We start from the raw sequence: 20,064 nt of genomic DNA, 5'->3' as shown, positions 1-20,064 counted from the left end.
CCTTGCTTGAGCCTCCAATTTTCTTGTTCTTGTATTCTCCCTTGTAACACAAAGAAAGCCAGGAATCCTGCAGGAGATATCCTCTGAGAGAACCTTCTTGACCATTCTCTTGACCTTTCCTGAAGAAAAGCTGAAGCATCTGCTTGGGGATCTATGAACCTCCTGTTCCTTGGTCTGCTGTTTACACAAGTGCTCAGCTCCCATGGGCACAAGTGCTATCTGCCCTCCTTCACACTGGAGGCATTGGAGAGAGGAGGAGATATCATCATTGGGGGTCTTTTCCCATTGCACTTGCACACGTCAAGTCATGCCCTGACAATTCCCTTCACTGGGACCCCCAGCCTGACCTACTGTCAAAAGTCAATTTGACCCCTGCAGTCCCTATCCAGCACTCCATCCACTCCACCTGGACCTGCTAATGGAAAACTTTCTAGGCACCCCTCAAGGTAGATGTGGAATCCTAGGCAAGTTTTGCTCCAACTACCTCATCCCTCATTATGGTTTTGAGTCCCTAAATTCTCTCTTTCCCTCTTCTACAGCTTGTCTTTTTGGTTTTACAAGTACATCCAAACCATGATCTTTGCCATTGAAGAGGTTAATCAGAACCCAAGCCTTTTACCCAACATCACCCTTGGATTCCAGATCTTTGATTCCTGCGAAATGGTTTCGCGAGCCCTCTTGGGTACCTTCCAGTTCCTTGCAGGTCAACAAAAAGCCATCCCCAACTTTCGTTGCCGGAATCACCCACCGCAAGCTGGTATTATCGGAGAGGCTGGCATAACAGAGTCTAGAATGATAGCCAGGGTGTTGAATCTCTACAGATACTCACAGGTATCGGAAATGTCTGCTCCGAAGTGGTGAGAAGTTCCAGGGGCAGTGCTGACCAAATTCTGACTTCTTTTGTAGAGATCTCTGGAGACTGAAGTTGTCTTTGTTATGTTTGTTTGGTTCACAAATATGCAGGTTGAGTGTGGGATGGAGGTAGATAGCTGAGCATCCCTTACAGGTAGTAACAGGAAAACACTGCAGCCTTGCAACCAAGGTGTTCCAGCTCTTAGCCAGTCCCAGATGCCACTCAATCATCCCATAGTCTCTGATCAAATCATCTCACCAACTGTTACAACCAGAAGCTGCTAGAAAAAAAAAACACCTGCCAGTCTATTTCCTTTGTTCTTTTTACACACTTGCATCCTGATGGGGGGGGGAGAGGATAAATCCCTTTTGCTTGCTGCCACCCACTCAGGTGGATTTTTCCCATTAGGAATGCATCCTGGACCATTAACAATTGCTATGTCTTTGTCATATCCTAGGCACACTGGCTGGGCATTGTCTTAGACCAGTGATTCCTAAACTTTTTAACAGCAGGACTCACTTTTTAAAATGACATTCTATTGGAACCCACCTACTTTTACGAGACTAAAAAAATAGTTTCACTATACTAGCCACACAAACCTCTGTTTTTATCCTGTTTACTATGGTAGAGGGGCACCTTCGGGAGTGTTTGTTGAGCAACATGTTCATTGAATTGGGGCCATTCTACTGGTCTTTGAGAAGAGCCAAGGCATGGTCGACTACTCATGAGTAAATGCATACCTATGGTTCAGTTTTGCTTTCCCTCGGGCTCAATACATTTTCCTAATCAGTTTCATGATCCACCAAAACCGTTTGGGAACTAGTGCCTTAGACCTTCTAGGCCTGATCCGCCTTTACGCAGTTAACGCAGCCTTGTGCCAGCCATATCTGTAGCACAGGTCTCAGTTGACCACCGTATCCACAGTGGTTTACCCCTGTGGATACAGTGCAACAACAAGAAAGAAGGGGTGGAATTGCTTGTGTGAGGAGGAGACCCTTGGATAGCTGGTGATGGTGCTATTGGAATGTGAGCATGGAGACATCATTGAAGAGAAGGCTGTGAAAAGGATGGTAAGAACAAAGAGTCTGAGCTGGATCCAGGTGCAGAGATTTAAACAGAGGCACTACTTGATCAGAGTGGACAAGAGCGGTGAGTGGTTTTGGCAGAAAAGTTCTGGGAGAAACTAGGGAGGATGGAGGTGAGGCAATGGAAGATCAGAGAGGAGAAGGTGTCACACTAGTCAAGGGAAGAGCAGGGTCAGAGAATGCCAAGAGGAGTGGAGGAAGAGGCACACTTTTGCAATGTTGGAAAGGAAGAAGTGACATTCAATGGTGCAGCTAGAGGGGGTGCAAAGCACTAAGTTTTTCAGGAAGCCTCACCGCAGTGTGCAAGGGGCCCCTACCCCTCGGAGCCAGGTGTAGGCCTCCCTTTTGATCCCACAGGTCAGAATGGCTTCAAGGGGGAGGGGCCAGTTGCATGCTGAGGTGAAGCTCCCTGCAAAACTTAGTGCTTTGCACCCCCTCTAGCTACGCCTCTGGAGACATGATATGGAGAGAGACTGACTGCAGGAAGCATTCCTTCTTGTTTAAGCTGAGGCTTCAAGTCTATTCAACAGGGTGGATGGTTGGAGATGTGGCCAATGAATAAGAACATAAGAAAAGCCCCACTGGATCAGGTCATAGGCCCATCTAGTCCAGCTTCCTGTATCTCACAGTGGCCCACCAAATGCCCCAGGGAGCACACCAGATAACAGGAGAGCTGCATCCTGGTACCCTCCCTTGATAAGAGACCTGCAAGGCCTCCTGGGAATTGTAGTTTAAGAACATAAGAACAGCCCCACTGGATCAGGCCATAGGCCCATCTAGTCCAGCTTCCTGTATCTCACAGAGGCCCACCAAATGCCCCAGGGAGCACACCAGATAACAGGAGAGCTGCATCCTGGTGCCCTCCCTTGCATTTGACATAGCCCATTTCTAAAATCAGGAGGTTCTAAAATATGGACTGTGTACAAGGAAAGGAGGGGTTTGAGAGGAGGTGAAAGAAAGGAATGGACAGAGCTTCAGCAGGTGGGGTTGGCAGCTGCCCCTGCACAGATACAAAGGGAAGGCTGGACTGGGAGGGACACACTGGAAGATAGCTATGATGACAACTATGAGAAGAAGGCATTTCAGCATGTAAATGAACAAAGGCCCTCTTGTGAACTAGCTGTTTGAGCTGCACCAGTGGGCCTTTAGAGGGCAATGTGGTTACATGAGTTGGAGTCCTTCACCCAGTGTTCTTTACAGTGAGTTAATTCCAGAGGGGTAGCCCTTACAGTGAATTGCTTGCTGTAATTTTATTATTTCCTTGGAAAATATTCGATGTGGTTCCACCTTAATTAGACTCATTGCTGGCGCCACATGCTCTAGTAGTTGCACAACAGTTCTTTCTTTCAGTTCTCTTCTCCAGAAATTATGTGTGATGTTCCCAGATTTTCCACCCAGCACTGAGTCTATTCTGTTTCTGTAGTTGGCTAAAGTGGTGCAGACTGATGTTTGATAAAACTTGTGTGTGTGTGTGTGTGTGTGTGTGTGTGTGTGTGACTGAATCAGGGCATCTTTCAACCCAAGTCTGCTGCCACCGCCACAGGCTGCAATGATCTGCTTTCCACCCTCTCCTGTGAGATGTGGATCATTTCCCTCTGTACCGTATTCCTTGTGTGCTGCCAACCAATCCAGATGTGGTGGACTTCCCGTTTTATTTGCAGAGATAGTTCAATCACTCTGTCGCTGTAAATAAAACCAGAAACCCACCACTTCTGGGTTGGACAGCAGCGCATAAGGAACACCTTAGGGTTTGGGATTTTCTTATAGCACAGGGGCTGTGGAACTGGGACAGGACCCAGGAATGTTCTGGGTTGCACTGCCCTAGCTGAAGGTGGTAATACCCCTGGGGGGCTGTCTTGGGCTGCAATTCTATTTCCGGGAGTAAGTTCCATGGAATACAATTGGACTTACTTCTGAATAGACATGCATAGAATTGCACTGAAAATCATAACTTTCTTGGGAGGCTTCTGGGGCATCTAGCTGGCCACTGTGGGAGATGCAATGCTGGACTGGATGGACCTCCTGGCCTGTCCTACCAAGGCTCTTCCTTGGTTGTTTTGCGATGATTAAGATTGCATCTGCTGTCTGATTAAACATGACACCAGCTTTCAAGGATTCTTCCCCTCAGAATTTCCCCATAACTACCTGAAGATTGGAAAATTTCACTGGATTTTATCACTATGTGCAACTGACTCTGAGCATGGAAGCAAGAAGCATGCCGTTCGTAGATATTTTGAGTTTCAGTGATGAATGTTTTCTCTCTTTGTTCCCAGATCAGCTACTTTGACACTGGCCCAGTGACAAATGATGGGTCCCAGCTTCCATCTTTCTTCCGCACTGTTCCCAGCAACAAGCTCCAGGCCTGCGGCCTGGCTCGGCTGGTGATTCACTTCAGTTGGAAGTGGGTCGGTCTGCTGGCTGGCGACTCTGAATACGGGAAGCAAGGCATCAACATTGTGCGGGAAGAGATTGTCAAGAGGAGGGTGTGTGTGGCTCGGGGCTGAGGCACTACCCCTACTGATACAGCTGTATAAAGCAGGAGTGGCAGGGAGGGTGTGGCTATGCTCAGAAGCCATCTTCAGGAATGAGAAAGTCTCCCAGATGCTCACTGGTTCTCTGACCATATCAACCCACAAAGAGCAAGTTCCAGGCCTCAGGGAATTCCTACTCCAGCTCCACCCCTCTCCGGAAGATGCCTTCACCCAGGAATTCTGGAGTAAGGTCTTCAACTGCTGGTGGAACACAAGCTCTGTGGAAGGGGAAAGTAGTGTCCATCGATGCACAGGAAAGGAGAATCTGGGTGACGGCACCAATGCCTTTCTCAACATGCCTGGCTTTGGCATGACCTTCAACATCTACAATGCTGTCTATGCCATCGCTCATTCCTTGCACAACATGGCACAGCAGGAACGAAGGGGTCCAAAGGCCCTTCTGGACAAGATGCAAGCAAGTCCTTGGAAGGTATCTTCTGATATAAATGGCACATTTCGGCAGTGACTTTTCAGTTTCCCAAAGGTCTACTCTAAGCCATTGCTGATTCAGAGAACAAAGAAGAAGGGCACTACTGCATCAGACGAAGGGCCCAAACTAGTCCAGCTTTCTGTTTTCTAGCAGCCAATGAGATGCCTCTGGGACAGTACTCAAAAAGCTGTTTTCTACAATTGCTTCCCCAAAACTAGTATTCAGAGGCAGCATTGAGCCACTATAATTTGTAGCCATTGATTGAGATGCCCACCCTCCATTAATTTGTCTAATCCCCTCTTAAAACCACCTAGGCATTTTATGTAGTGCTTTCTCCCATTCTGTAAATGAATTATGTGCAGTGCTTCTTTTTGTCTGTCCCAAAATTCCTGCCATTGTTTCATTTTATCAAGGTGTTCTATTGTTGCTGACAACATTGGCCAGTAGGCCAATGTAGGGCAAAGTACATGCAGCAAGCCTCCTTTAAATTACTCCTCTTCATTTTTGTATGGCACAAATCTACTATTCCTCTTTCTCCCTCCTCTCTGCACCCCAGTTATTTCAGTACTTGTGGAAAGTCCATTTCAAGAACAAGGTGGGTGAGGAAATCTCCTTTGATGAACATGGAGACCCTCCTGCCGTCTTTGATGTCCTAAACGCACACTTCTCCAATGTTGTGCAAGTGGGGCAAATCACATTCAGCATCTCTGGAGCTGAAGACCTGAAGCTTAATGACACGGCCATCAGGTGGACTGGAGGGGGCACAGCGGTGAGGACAACACCTTGGTGATATCTTTGTCCCCGCATTTGATTTTTGTTATTTATTACATGCAACAAGTAACAAGGGGGAAGTTTCAAACCAGACTGTGAGTGAACACTCCAATACATTCTCTCTGGGCTTGCCCATATTTCAAGCACATAGCACTTGTACAACAGTGTCACTGTCATGGAATCCTGGGAAAGGTAGTTTGGTGAAGAGTTGGAGAATGGCTTTGAGCACCCTCACAAAAGCTGGGTTCCTCGAAGAATTAAAAAAAACAACCTATGAAATCTGTGGTAGCTACACTCTAATAAGCACCTGCAATTGACACTTTGTAGCACTGAAAGCAAGTCCCTGAACTATGGCTAAATTCAAACGAAATATATATTCTTTATGATATCCACATTTATAAAATCTACATTTGATGGATTCTTTTTAAACCAACCTGCCAGGTACATGGCACTTTGCACCTGTTCAGAGGTATCCCACTTTTCAGTTATTTGATGTGGTCCAGGTTAAGCCATGGCATTTGTATTGGCAACCTTCAGTCTCGAAAGACTATGGTATCACGCTCTGAAAGGTGGTTCTGGCACAGCATCTAGTGTGGCTGAAAAGGCCAATCCGGGAGTGACAATCCCTTCCACACCGGGAGCAAGTGCAGTCTGTCCCTGGTCTGTGTCCCTGGTCTGTCTCCCTGGCTATGGGCCTTCCTTCTTTGCCTCTTAGCCTCAGACTGTTGGCAAAGTGTCTCTTCAAACTGGGAAAGGCCATGCTGCACAGCCTGCCTCCAAGCGGGCCGCTCAGAGGCCAGGGTTTCCCACTTGTTGAGGTCCATCCCTAAGGCCTTCAGATCCCTCTTGCAGATGTCCTTGTATCGCAGCTGTGGTCTACCTGTAGGGCGCTTTCCTTGCACAAGTTCTCCATAGAGGAGATCCTTTGGGATCCGGCCATCATCCATTCTCACGACATGACCAAGCCAACGCAGGCGTCTCTGTTTCAGCAGTGAATACATGCTAGGGATTCCAGCACGTTCCAGGACTGTGTTGTTTGGAACTTTGTCCTGCCAGGTGATGCCGAGGATGCGTCGGAGGCAGCGCATGTGGAAAGCGTTCAGTTTCCTCTCCTGTTGTGAGCGAAGAGTCCATGACTCGCTGCAGTACAGAAGTGTACTCAGGACGCAATCAGAACCTTTGGAGGGCCACTTCCAGCTCAGATGAAAGGCTCTTCTTGTCCTTTATTTTGCCTCCTACAGGGGCCTACCGGATACCTCCAGAAGACCCTTGAGCAGGGCAGGAAGGCAAAAATCTTTCCCCCTATTGTTCTGCACCAGCAGTTCCTGTGAACTAGTGGTATATCTCCCTTTGAGCATGGAGGACGCACTTACTTAGGTATCATCATGACTAGCCAATCTCCCATGAATTTGTTTGATCCCCTTTTAAAGCATGTAACAGTGCAAGCCTCTGTGTACATGGTCGTGAGCTCTGTGCAACTTTCTCCATAGTAAGTGTGCCTCAGTCAGCTGAATCTTGTGGCAGCAAATTCTGTTAAAGAATCATGTGGTGTGTGGGAAAGGACTATGCTAGACAATTCAACAGAAGTACCCCAAGTTGTTGCATTATGTGAAAGAGTAATAAAAAGGGTCTATCCACTGGGCTCCACGCCCCACACTTTCATAACAGAGCCCCAATAGTGACTCAAATTAAAGTCTCAGTTCTTGACAGACCTGCTTGAGAGATGCCTTATGTCAACTGCCAGTCATGGGACGCTCTGCACATGCTCAGAGATATTCTTATTTAATGCTGCTTTTGCATGTCTCCAAGCTAAAGTGCACCACCAATGAGGGCAGGGTGAAAATGACTCCAGGATTAACTTGTGTTAGAGGGGAATGGTGGGAGTCTGGTCAGCTGGGCAAGTAAAAGCTTGATCTCCTTATCCGCTTTGTCTTCTAGATTCTTCCATCTGCTTGAGGTGCCCGGGAGACCAGAGGCCCAATAAAGGGCAGGCACAGTGTGTACCCAAACGGGAGCTATTCCTTCATGTCCATGAGCCTTTGGGAGCTGCCCTGGCCAGCAGCTCTGTGTGTGGCACCCTTCTTCCTGCCCTGATTCTCACCATCTTTGTTGCACGTCGGGAAACCCCGCTGGTCTGAGCCAACAGCCATGAACTCAGCTACCTGCTGCTGGTGGGGTTGACCTTTGGCTTCCTCTGCTGCTTGCTGTTCCTCGGTCGCCCCACACCGAACACCTGCCTGTTGCGACAGGCTGTCTTTGGGCTGACCTTTGCCCTCTGCCTCTCCTGCCTCCTGGCCAAGTCTCTGATAGTGGTGGCGGCTTTCAGGGCCACCTACCCCAACAGCCGTGCCAAGATGCTGCTCGGTTCCCGGGTGCCCTGGGCCATAGTCCTGTCAGGCTGCCTCCCCCAGCTCCTGCTATGTGTACTGTGGCTAGCCATCACTCCGCCCACCTTTCAAAGGCACTCCTTCCCTCATGCCATCAAGTTGCTGTGTGATGAAGGCTCACCTGTGGCGTTCTGGAGCATGCTAGCATACCTGTGTCTTCTAGCAGGGCTTACCTTGGTTGGGGCCTTTCTGGCATGGAACCTCCCCAATGCTTTCAATGAGGCCTGGCTCATCTGTTTCAGTTTGTTAGGCTGCTTTGCTGACTGGTCGGCATTTATCCCAGCCTACCTCACGGCAAGAGAACGGGACGTGGCAGCCACCGAGGCCTTTGCCATCCCCTGCTCCAGTGCGGCCTTACTTAGCGGGATGTTCCTTCCCAAATGTTACATCCTGTTGTTGCATCCCGAGATGAATACCAGAGGGTGTCTTATGAGGCGAGGGGAAAGCCCCCACATTTAGCCTGTTTCAGAGTGGGATTCGAGCAGAATTCTCAAATGGAAGTTTCACCTGTGGGGCATGTTTCTCACCCACAAGTCACCTGTGGGCAGCCAACAGTGGCAGTGAGATAAAGTTGGCTCTAAGATTGATACATGGGTCTAAATACATCTCTGTGTAATGTTCCCTGTAAAGAAGGCTCGTTTTGGTGTGGCCAACAAAAGGTGCAGGGAGCATTCCGTGCCAGAACAAGCCCATCTTGGAGGTGGTCAGGGAGATGGGGATCATCCCCACAGTTCTGCTGCACCTCTGAGGTAGGGAGAAGGGCTGGGAGCATATCATACTTGCCAGACGGCAGTGGCCCAATTGCCAGGACAAGTGTAGCAAGGTGAACGAAGAACCCCTGGACTCTACACCTCAGGTTTCTCATCTCAAAAAATGGAACTATTGGGTAACTATTTGACAGCATTATTGTACGGTGAATGTGACACAAAGTGTAAAGCAATTTAACACATTACAAGTATTAAACAAAAGATGAACTGTAGAAGTCATGCTCAAAATCTATATTTGAAATGTCAGTTCCGAGTACATTTTTGGGTGGGGTGTTAAGGAAGCTCATACTCAAATTCTAGGGACAAGTCTTGAGCGTCTGTCTTTATTTTGCCGTAAAGACAAAAATGCTTTTGAATCTGAAGTATCTGCTGCTCCCACTTTGAAAATTGACTCCAAATCATTACAAAAAATTCACAGGTCTACTTTCAGCTCTTCTTGCCAATGCAGAAAATATTTACCAATGATTTTCAGTGTATTTTCCTGGATACTCTTGCTATCCCACCAACAGATGGTTCTGCTCAAAACCAGTGGTGTCGCTACAGGGGGTGCAGGCTGCACCGGGTGACGCGCCGGGGGGGTGACGCACCATGGGGGGCTGACGCACTAACTTCGCGGCTTCAGGAGCTACCCCGTCATGCCATACACTGTTGGATGTGGAATGGCCAGCGGAGCGCAATGCAAAAAACCCAAGTGGAATCGCTCTTTTCATTCAAAAGTTATGGCCAAAAAACTGCAAAGAAAAAAATGAATGGATCCCTATGGAAAGTGAGCCGTATCGTGCGTTTACTTGAGAGTAGGCATATTTGCTATAGTCCTTCGGAAAGGGCAGGCTGAGAGGAATCCAACAACACCAGAATGGTCCTGATCCAATGAATGCAGCCCCCAAAACACCTGAGAAGGCGGTCCCTCCTCCCAGCTGCAGTCTATTGAACCCTATGGAAAGTAAACCCACATGGTTGCATTTACTCATGAGTAGGCAGACGTGCCTTGGCTGGTGGTCAGGCCAGGCAAAGGGGAATGTGAGGACACCAGAAGGGTCCCAATCCAATGGAGCTGGAGCACAACAAATGCTCCAGAAGGCAGACTCCCCCCACTAAAAAGGACAAAAAAGGATTGAACTGGTAAGGGGAAGTTTTCTATTTTGCACTTGTAAAGCCAGGTGGGTCTTTAACTTGATGTGCCTGAAATAGAAGAACTTTAAACTGGGCACTGGGGAGGGCTGGAAATCTCACTGATTCTTTTTGGGGTGTGTTATTGCAGGCAGACTACAGAGTAAGCTCCATTAACCACTGTGGGACTTACTTCAGAGTAGACATGCATAGGATTGGGCTCACAGGCTGCAATTCTACCCACACTTTCCTGAGAGTAAGCCCCATTGACCACTATAGGACTTACTTCAGAGTAGATTCACTTGGTGGAACAGGACTGGCTCCCCCTTATGTAATTATTTCTTTTATTTTAATTTAATTATTTATAATTATTTTAATTTGCTTGATGATGTCACTTCTGGCCATGACATCACTTCCAATGGGTCCTGGGCAGATTGTCATTCTAAAAAGTGGGTCCCAGTGCTAAAAGTTTGAGAACTGCTGCAATAAGGTGTTAGTAAGTTGACATGGGCATATATATGTGTGTGTGTGTGTGTGTGTGTGTGTGTGTGTGTGTGTGTGTGTGTGACTTTACAAGTTTTCAAAATCACTAAAATCAGAATTTGGAGGAATAACACCATCATGTTATGCATCAATCAATGCGCAATTTCATGCAGAATGCAATGAAATGAACTAAATTGACATATCTGTGTTCTAACAATAGGTACAGCCAAAAAACCAGTGGGGACGGGGCGATAGTACATCACCAAGCCCACCACCTGGGGCGTTGCCCTGCCCACTGCATGGGGTGACGTGCAGTCCTCCCGCACCGGGTGACGCAAATCCTAGTGACACCACTGCTCAGAACCAAATCAAAAAATATGTGGTACAGTCCTCCTTGGACTGTACTCCTGAAGGCTCCTACATGTCATTAACTCCTCATTGGTTGAGAGCATTTTCCTTTGCTCTTTGAAATTCCAAAGCTCACTATTCTACTGGTTTGACAGTCATCGGGAATAAAAGCTGGCCTAAGACATTGGGACTCATAAACTTCAGAAAAGTTTCAGCTATTCAAATGACAATTACCAACCAGAACAACATAATGACTTCTTTTGTGCCCAGAAACATTCTCCATCCACTCTGGGATACATCTTCACACCAAAAGGTATTTACAGACAAACACGTTCTTCCTGTCGCATGCCCTTTCATAATTCCAAGAAACATGGCCTGAAAAACAAAGGAGGCAGCTGAAAATGGGAACTAGGTAATGTGGTTATTATTCTGAGCATGGTCCAATGTATCAGGTTACATTTCATTTGTTATTCTTGAGTCCATAATTCTGTCCCTGGGACAAAGGACTACAGAGAGAATATAGGTACAGACATCTCTTTGGGCTAAATTGTAGAGGTGAAAGAAGCCCTTGCTCTGCTTTCCTGGCCCATGGAAACTCCCCTACACACACACACACACACACACTTGGGAAGAAGCCCCCAAAGCTCTTCAACCCCCTGACTAAAGAGCTGCCCACCTCCTAAGATGAATAAGTTCTAGTAATGGTGTTTAGGATCACAGCCTATCAGCCTCAGGAAACCTCATGAAATGGGGGGGGGGTCACTGCATTAATTTTGTCTCACTAGCCTCTACTGTACAACCCCCCCCCCCCCCCCGCTCCTTCCATTCTAAGAAGCTCATTTGCATGTGGGAGAGATTCATGCCCCTATTTCAGTGAAGACCAAGGGGGATGGACATCATTTTAAGAACATAAAAACAGCCCCACTGGATCAGGCCATAGGTGCACCTAGTTCAGCTTCCTGTAGCTCACAGCAGCCCACCAAATGCCCCAGGGAGCACACCAGATAACAAGAGACCTGCATCCTGGTGCCCTCCCTTGCATCTGACATAGCCCATTTCTAAAATCAGGAGGTTGCACATACGCATCATGGCTTGTAACCCGTAATGGATTTTTCCTCCAGAAACTTGTCCAATCCCCTTGTAAAGGCATCTAGGCCAGATGCCGCCGCCACATCCTGTGGCAAGGAGTTCCACAGACCGACCACACGCTGAGTTTTACCTGTGAGCCTGCGGTGCAAGCGTGCTTACTGTGTACAGCAATACATGCACAGCCTTCTGTTGAAAGATTGGCGAGGGGGGTACATTAATCTAACTTAGAGCAGAAACTCAATTTGCACAGCACTCATTGGCCAGCTCTTGTGAAGGTGCTCCACCACCACAACCACCACCCTGTTTAGAGATGGGCTGCTTGGCCCTGGCAGTGACAGCCAGCCAATTTCAGCATTTAAATGAACAGTGACAAATAATTTAAATAAAAAATAGAATAAAATGTCAAGTAAGTGAAGAAGCAGAAGATGAAGTTAGGCCCTTAGGGAAAAAATTAAAAATACAGTCAGCTGGGGGGGAGCAGTGATATAATTACTTGGGGGGGGGTTAACAGGAACAGGAACGGGGGGGGGGGTTAGAGTAGGCTGAGCTTGTAAACTTTTGTGACTGCTCCCTCGGTGTTTTAGAAGCTTAGTGGAGTGCATAGTTTGGCAAATTTGCAAAGGAAAAGGGGGTGGGGCTTGTTGATTTAATTAAGAGTTTGATCCCTTACCTTTTCCCCATAATTTGAGTTCTGTGGAGGGGAATCCACTTTGCTTTGGATCTCCATACTGTCTACATGCCAGCTGAGGGTAAGGCAGAGCTTGCCCTGCAGCAGAAACCTTCTCACCTGTTCCTCTTTGAAAGGACACCTTCTTCCACCCTGACACTCCACCATTTGACCACACCTTACGAATAGAAGCTAATGACCACTATATGGCTGGCCTGCTACTACCAAGAGCATTTACCGTTCTCATCATCTGATCTCTTAACCATGACGCAGTTCTTAAACCGGTCAGATTTTGAACGCAGCTTCACTGATGCATACTGCCAGGGGGATTCGTCCGTCCACTTCCAGTGGGAATCGTCGCCCTCCTGATTCAAAAGCAAGAGAGAGAGATGATGACAACCAGAAGAAACTTGGAGAGCTATCCGCAGACCCCAAATCTGTCCCTAGAGAGGAAAGTGGATCATCAAGGGCTCAGGAGGTGTGGGTGGGCAAGGAAGCCATCTCTCATGTGATCTCAAGGACCCGTGCACCTTAAAAAGACAAGCCAGTTTAAATGTTCCACCCTCACCTCTCCAGTCTTATAGCAGTGGCTAGAAAGTTGCAATCCACGCTAGCTCTTTTCTCTGGCATTGCTATTCTTTGTCAGCTCTGTCGTTAAAGATAATCTAGACGTTGTCATTTCCCAAACATTGCAGCCCTGTGTTCTCTGCATGGTCCTCCCCTGGTCTTTCAAGCCTGATCGTTTTATTTTAATGTTGCAATAAAAGGACATTGCAGGGCTGACCTGTCCAGTCTGGGCAGGTCAGGCTCTGCTGAGATATTAACAGCAACTGTTTCTTTGGAACTTCTTTCTTTGCTGATTCTGGCCATTTTATTGCTTTCTGGTCAGTGCAGCCAGAGGAATGACTGCTGAATTGCCTGTTAATTCATCTGCATCCATTTTCTGCATGGGAGTGGGGTTTCTTGCCTTACTTTTATTCCTTTGGTAGCAAAATAGAGCAGATACATAACAAGCGACAGTGAAGAGTACCTTCAGTTTGGGCCGGCCCATTCATAAGGCCAAATGAAGCAGTTGCCTCAGGCAGGAGATTATTGGGGGGAACCCATCTCTGTCCTCCTACTTGCCTCACTGCCCCAACCTTTCCTTCTACTCCCTGGATTAGGAAAGGAAGAGGGGGACAAAGAAGAGGAATAAATGTGCTGAGAACTATGCTGAGCAAGATCAGGAGAGCGCTCTGATATTATTCTCTCCAAGTTTATGAGTGATGTTTGTGATTCCCTAACTGCAGTTGTTGCTGGCTATTTATCCGAGATCCTTAAAGTAACGCTGTTAGAATTTAAATAATTCTAGTATCTTGTTTAAATTGTTGAGTGTTATGCAAATTGTCATGTCAATTGTAAAGTACAATTGTTAATCATTTGATATGCCAATAAAGGTTTCAGAAAGAAAGAAGATCAGGAGAGTGGGAGAAGCAGAAGCAAGCATTTCATTGGGTTGGGGGGGGCAGCATTTGGCCTGCCATCTCAGGCATCAGGGGGTCTTGTGCCAGCTCTGCCTTGAGTCACAATCACTCTGCAATTATTTTTTTCTAGCTGCTAAAGAAAAATACATGTGTCAAGGCTAAGGAGAAATGGGAAAATCCAGCATAACCACAGTGAAACCAGTAGACCAGTGGCTGTTCCATGCTAGGCAGTGATGTTGCTAGGGGGGGTGCAGGCCGCACCGGGCCACACCCAGGGGTATGTGTGTGTGTGTGTGTGTGTGTGTGTTTGTGTGACAACACTACTCACCAAAAATTCTAAAATTTTTGTATTTTTGAATACCACCATCATGTTATATCACCATCAATGCATAATTTCATGTAGAATGCAATGAAACAAACCGAGTTGAAATATCTCTATTCTATCCAAAGTTGTAACCAAAAAACCAGCAGGAATGGGGTGATGATATAACACCATGCCCGCTGCCTGAGGCGTTGCCCCACCCACTGCACGGGAGGAGGTCCTTAGGAATGACGCACTAGCCTCTGGCATCAGCTGATGATTTACAGGCATGGGAAAGGTCCCAGATTTTAAACCTGCCAGCATCTTTCAGGAAGACCGGGAAAGAACTTTGTCTGAGACCTAGAGGGCTGTCAATGAAGACGTCTGGCAATGATTGACGGTCCCAAGTCCTGGGTCAGTATAAGGCCGGTTCATATAAGATCATCCATCAAGCTTCACAGGTAAGCAGAGATTGTGTTCCTGCAACTTCCCCAGACAAATGCTGGACTTTCCCACTTATGCTGCCACTCTCTTGGCCTCTCCCCCTCCCCCAAGGCACACCATCTCCATGTTGGGAAAAGCAAAGTCAGAGATGCTGGATTTAAGAAGAGCCTATAGAACAAGAAATCTTTTGGCAAATGGTCCATGGTGGTTTCATGGATATTTATGTCAATCACTAAGTCAATACAAAGCCTGTTTGTTAAGCAGCCATTTCCTGTCATCCAAGTGGCTGTTTGCCATTTTGCTTTATTACCATATTTTTGTCCCTGTTGATAGGAACAGGTGATGGACAGAGCTGAGCTAAAGGGATCAGTTGCCTGCTCTCTCCAAGGCAGTTTCACGTTTCACCGTCAGATAGAGAGGATATAATGCATGTTTGGGTGACTCTGCTGGGTAAACATGAGTGACATGAATCACCTGGGCAGTAATTAGAGCTAAAGAACATTATTGTTTTCTTCAAATTCCAGGTGGACTGGATACATCCTTTGTAAATGAAGCTTCCTCCCCCATACTGGGGTAATAAAAAGAGTTATGTCTTACCCTGCGGATTTTCTGGGCTCCAAGCCAGTAACTCCCAAGCTGTTCCATCAGGTAGAAGACGAACTGATCTTCCTCGGGAGTGTGGATGGAGGCTAAGTGGGCATTCTGGGTTGTACAGAGTTCCTGAAATAGCCACACAGAGCAAACATAGCTGGGGCTGCCACCTCTGGGGCTCTTTTGAGGGGCTGAGCACCAGTCAGCCAGCATTGACTAACCCAACCAAATGTTATTAGCTTGGCTGGTTGCCAGGATTGAAGGACCCTAAGCAAGAAGGGGGGAAGACAGCCCAATGTTTGCTTTCATAAATACAGGTGAACCTTTTCAGTGCACTTGCGTACGTTCTGGCACACCACGGAGGCTGCATTTTATTGTAGTTATGTAAAACGTTTCTTGCCTACTTGCCTTCCTAGAGTAGCAGTTCTCAAACCTTTCAGTCTCCTGAGCCTTTTATACTCCAAAAGGGGGTCTCAGGGATCTCCAGGAGCACACTTTGAGAAATACTGCTCTAGGGAACTCAAAGCAGCCAACAATAGAGAGACATAAGCAATCCAGACACGTTAATAGATATAATTAATAACAAGATCAAATCTAAAAATAATAGAATCAGCACTCCAAATTGATTAACGGGCTTGCATGCCTACAGAGGAATCCTTCAAAAGCTAGATCTTCCCCAGGCATCATTTGGAGTACAATCTACATGTGCGCACTATAATCAGGAGTACATGCGCACCGTGTTCTCTAATGGTGATTCAACCCTTAGGAAAAGGTGCACATATTTTGCAGACACCATTTTCCGGGGGCATTTAGTGAGACTACTCACCACAATGAGAACCACCCGTGGACAGTAGGGCAAGTAGTTCCAATCCAGACTTCATCTGGCGGGAAGTTCCCAATTCCCGTCCCCACCTCTGAAAACCTGGAGCGGGTGGGAACCACAATCGTTTGCAGAGACATGAGAAAAAGAAATATCCTGAGCCAGATCTGAGCCAATTCAAATGGTAGACTCAAAATGAGAGTCTGTGTGGCATAGTGACTAGAGCAGGGGCTCCCAAACTATGCGCGTCAACACCCTGGGGCGTCGCGAGGCATTCTGCAGGGTGTTGCAGTCCACCCACCGGCCAGGAGCAAAACTATGACATGATCCTGCAAAGGACTGTGAGAGACTCGACCGACTGAGCTCCTGCGAGTGGTTTTTGCACACAGGGAAAGGCCATCCTCCCTCACCCCAGGCCTCTTACTGTTTGTTGCAGGTCATGTTCAGGTCTCCAAACTGAGAAGTAATTGACCTTGATGTCATCTCCAGTCACTTCTGGGACTAGCGTGCTGCATTTGCAATGCTGGGGGGGGGGCATTGTGTGCCCCAGAAGATTGGGAAGCACTGGACTAGAGCAGGGGTGCCCAAACCCCAGCCCTGGGGCCACATGAGGCCCTCAAGGCTTATCAAAGCAGCCCTCAGGGAGCCCCCAGTCTCAAATGAGCCTCTGGCCCTCAGGAGATTTGTTGGAGCCCACACTGGCCCGACGCAACTGCTCTCAGCATGAGGGCGACTGTTTGACTTCTTGCGTGAGCTGTGGGATGAGGGCTCCCTCTACTGCTTGCTGTTTCACGTCTCTGATGCAGTAGCAGCAGCAAAGAAAAGGCTGGCCTGGCTTTGTGCAAGGCCTTGCAAGACCTTCATTCATTCATGTAAGTTCATCTTTAATATATTCATTTATGTAAACTTATGTAAATTTATTCAAATTTTAAATGTAAATTAATTCTTTTTTCCCCCTGGCCCCTGACACAGTGTCAGAGAGCCAATGTGGCCCTCCTGCCAAAAACTTTGGACACCCCTGGACTAGAGTATTGGATTACAGCTAGGAAACTGAGGTTGCAAGGGTAAAGTAGAGCAGAGAGGAAGAGGAAGAACCAACTATGTCTGCTACCCTCAGCTTAGGGGAAGAGTGCTATAAATGCAATCAACAAATCCCAATATGGAAGAGGCTGGAAAGATGCTTCTGTGTAGCAGTCCTCCAGGCAGGTGTCATAATATTTGAAATCTGCCTCCCTTGTGATTGGCCCACTCACCTTTGGATGAGAGATAATGTTTAAAATCAGGCTTTCCTGGGTTTGTCCACTGTGGCAAACAGGATGCTGGACTAGATGGGGCTTTTGGCGTGATCCCACAAGGATGTTCTCAAGTTGATCGTACAAAGTTGCCTTATAGAGTCCAACCATTGATCCAGCTAGCCCAGTATTGCCAGCACAGGTTGGCAAGAGCTCTCCAAGGCTTTGGGACAAGGGTCTTATGCAGCCCTACGGGGGGATATGGATTGACCTGTGTTATGACCCCATTGGTACGCTGTGGCCTATGTGAGTCATTCATGTGGGAACACTGCCACAAGGAAGCATGTTTCCATCACCACATGGACAGTGTTACACTTTAATCAGAACTTGGACTATTAAAAAAAAGAACTTCAAGGTCTTCATGTTGGGGTCTCCTTACCCCTCCACTCACATCTGGAGGTTGGTTTGTACGTGCAACCCCAACAAATCATGTACCTCAGCTTCTCTCCATGAATGGGGGAATTTCACAGGTCGGTAACAAGCATCTTTATACTGGAACCAGTTTTCATCACAGCACCCCTGAGTGCAAGGACATAATTTCACTGGAAAAGAAGGAAAAGGAGATATACAAGGGGAGAGAAGCAACAGAACCTTTCAGAGAACCCAGGCTCCAGTCATAAGGCAGGATTCTCTGAAGTCAAAGGAGAGAATACAGAGAATAACTCAGAGTGGGTTTACACTGCACGCAGATATTGGTTTCATACAAGTCTGGGCTCCCCATCATCATCCAAAAATACATCTTGATCTGTTGGTTGGTGCCAACATCTTAACTGTTTATACCTGGCTGCATCCTTCATCCCAGGGTTCTTAGAATCAGGATGGCCTCTCCTAAGAATGAGTGAGATAGTCCTTGCTGGTGGTGACACCCCCCCACCCCCGTTTGCTAAGTTACCTACCTGACGTCCTGTCGGCTGCAGTGGTGCCAACGGTCACAAGAATGATGGTCACAAGTCCAGCAGGCCAAGCTGTCATGTCTGAAAGGAAGGGTTTGGGGAATGTGGAAGCTGCATTCTAGATGCAAGCAGGGGAAATATTTCCAACAGAACCTGCATGCAGCGTGGACTGAGGTCTACATTAGGGGCCTCCAAAGGGACCCTCCAGTTTCCAAAAGCTCTTTACAGTCCCACTTAACTCTGAGCCTGCAATTCTAAGTTGACCTCCTTGAAAAGTTCTGGCAGGGCTGGTGTACCTGAACAGCTTCAGGCCAGGCAGAACATTCTCCCAATTTATCCTTCCTTGTCTCTAAGAAGCTCAGCACAGCATACAAGGATCTCTCCCCCCCCCTTTTATCCTGACAATAGCCCTGTGACGTTCATTAGGCTGAGAGTGATGGGCTCAGGATCTCCCAGTGAACACCATGGCTGAATGGGGACTCAAACCCAGGTCTCCCCAGGCTTAGCCCATCAGTACCTGCTGCACAATTCTGTTAAACGTCACATCTGGTTTGGCCCCAAGTTACTGGAAGGAAGGAAGGCAGTGTGGCAGAATGAGATGGGTGAGAGGAGGAGATTGCCAGCCACATCTGCTGGCAACAGCAGCCAGCCCACAGCAGCTCTGTGCACAACCAGAGGACCATTGGTTTGTGGCCGGCTGCTGACAGTAGCCAATCCAACCAAGTCACAGAGCTCTGTCCCAGATTGACCCAGATTTTTGCATTGGTTTTCAAGATAGAGCAGTATTCACACCTATAAAAGAGAAGCCTGGTTGTGTGCTGCCTGTTCAAGGAGTCCCCACCAGAGCCACATTTACCTGCTTTCCTGACTCAAGGCTCCCACTCTTGCCCTGGGTGGCTTTTCAGGAAACAGAAGGAGAGGGGTTGTATTTATACACACAGTGCAGCTGTATTTGACAGAGCAGAGAAACCAGGCTGGAGCTTAACAATGATTGAACACACAATGTCAGAAAGGCAGAGCCCTTTTGATGCTTTTCCACATGCTATCAGGTAACACAGTTGGTAAACTAGGCATTCATTGGGTTACAGACTGCAGGTGTGAACCATCATGTGTAGGTAAATTTGCTTTGATCCTGCTTCTTCTGCTCCAGGGGCTCCATGCAAATCCCAGAGAGAGAGAGAGAGAGAGAGAGAGAGAGAGAGAGAGAGAGAGAGAGAGAGAGAGAACATGGCAACTAGACGTGGGGCTAAAGTGCTTTTTGTGGGTCCAGGTTCCAAGGCAAACACTACTATGAGATCCTGTTCTGGCCAAAACTGCACACTTCGCAAATTGCTCTTTTTAAATAGCATGCTTAACACTGATTCCCCCCCCCCCCTCAGAAAAAGCTGCTTCTGCTTCCCTGTCCCCAATCTGGACTTTAGAGGGGCAGGATCTTTTTCTTCCATGCAACTTTCCTTTTCAAAATTGTCCCTGAAGCCACTAGTTGTCCTCAAAGATGCTTTGAGAACCTGAACTTCCCCTTCCTACCGTCATCAGTTCAGCACCAGGCCCAGCCCAAGTACTCCCCCCTCAGCACATGATGCAGGTAAGCGAGGAGGTGCCTCCTACCACTGCCAGTTAACTTACTACTATTTTCTTGTGACAGTCAGGCTCACATCAGCTACTTCTGGAGGAACACACACCACAGCTACTTGCCAAAAAGCTCCAGCTGTTTCAAAGAAGCAAGCCAAATCACAAAC

At 47.5% G+C, this 20,064-nt stretch overlaps 1 pseudogene; it reads left to right on the top strand.

Annotated features, from left to right (window-relative positions):
* Positions 1 to 573: 573 nt before the first annotated feature.
* LOC136653666 (extracellular calcium-sensing receptor-like) lies at positions 574 to 8,516 on the top strand (annotated as a pseudogene).
* The last annotated feature ends 11,548 nt before the right edge of the window (positions 8,517 to 20,064 follow it).

Source organism: Tiliqua scincoides, chromosome 5 (assembly GCF_035046505.1).
Source record: "Tiliqua scincoides isolate rTilSci1 chromosome 5, rTilSci1.hap2, whole genome shotgun sequence".
NCBI classification, from domain to species: Eukaryota; Metazoa; Chordata; class Lepidosauria; order Squamata; family Scincidae; genus Tiliqua; species Tiliqua scincoides.
This window is presented reverse-complemented; position numbering and strand designations above follow the sequence as displayed.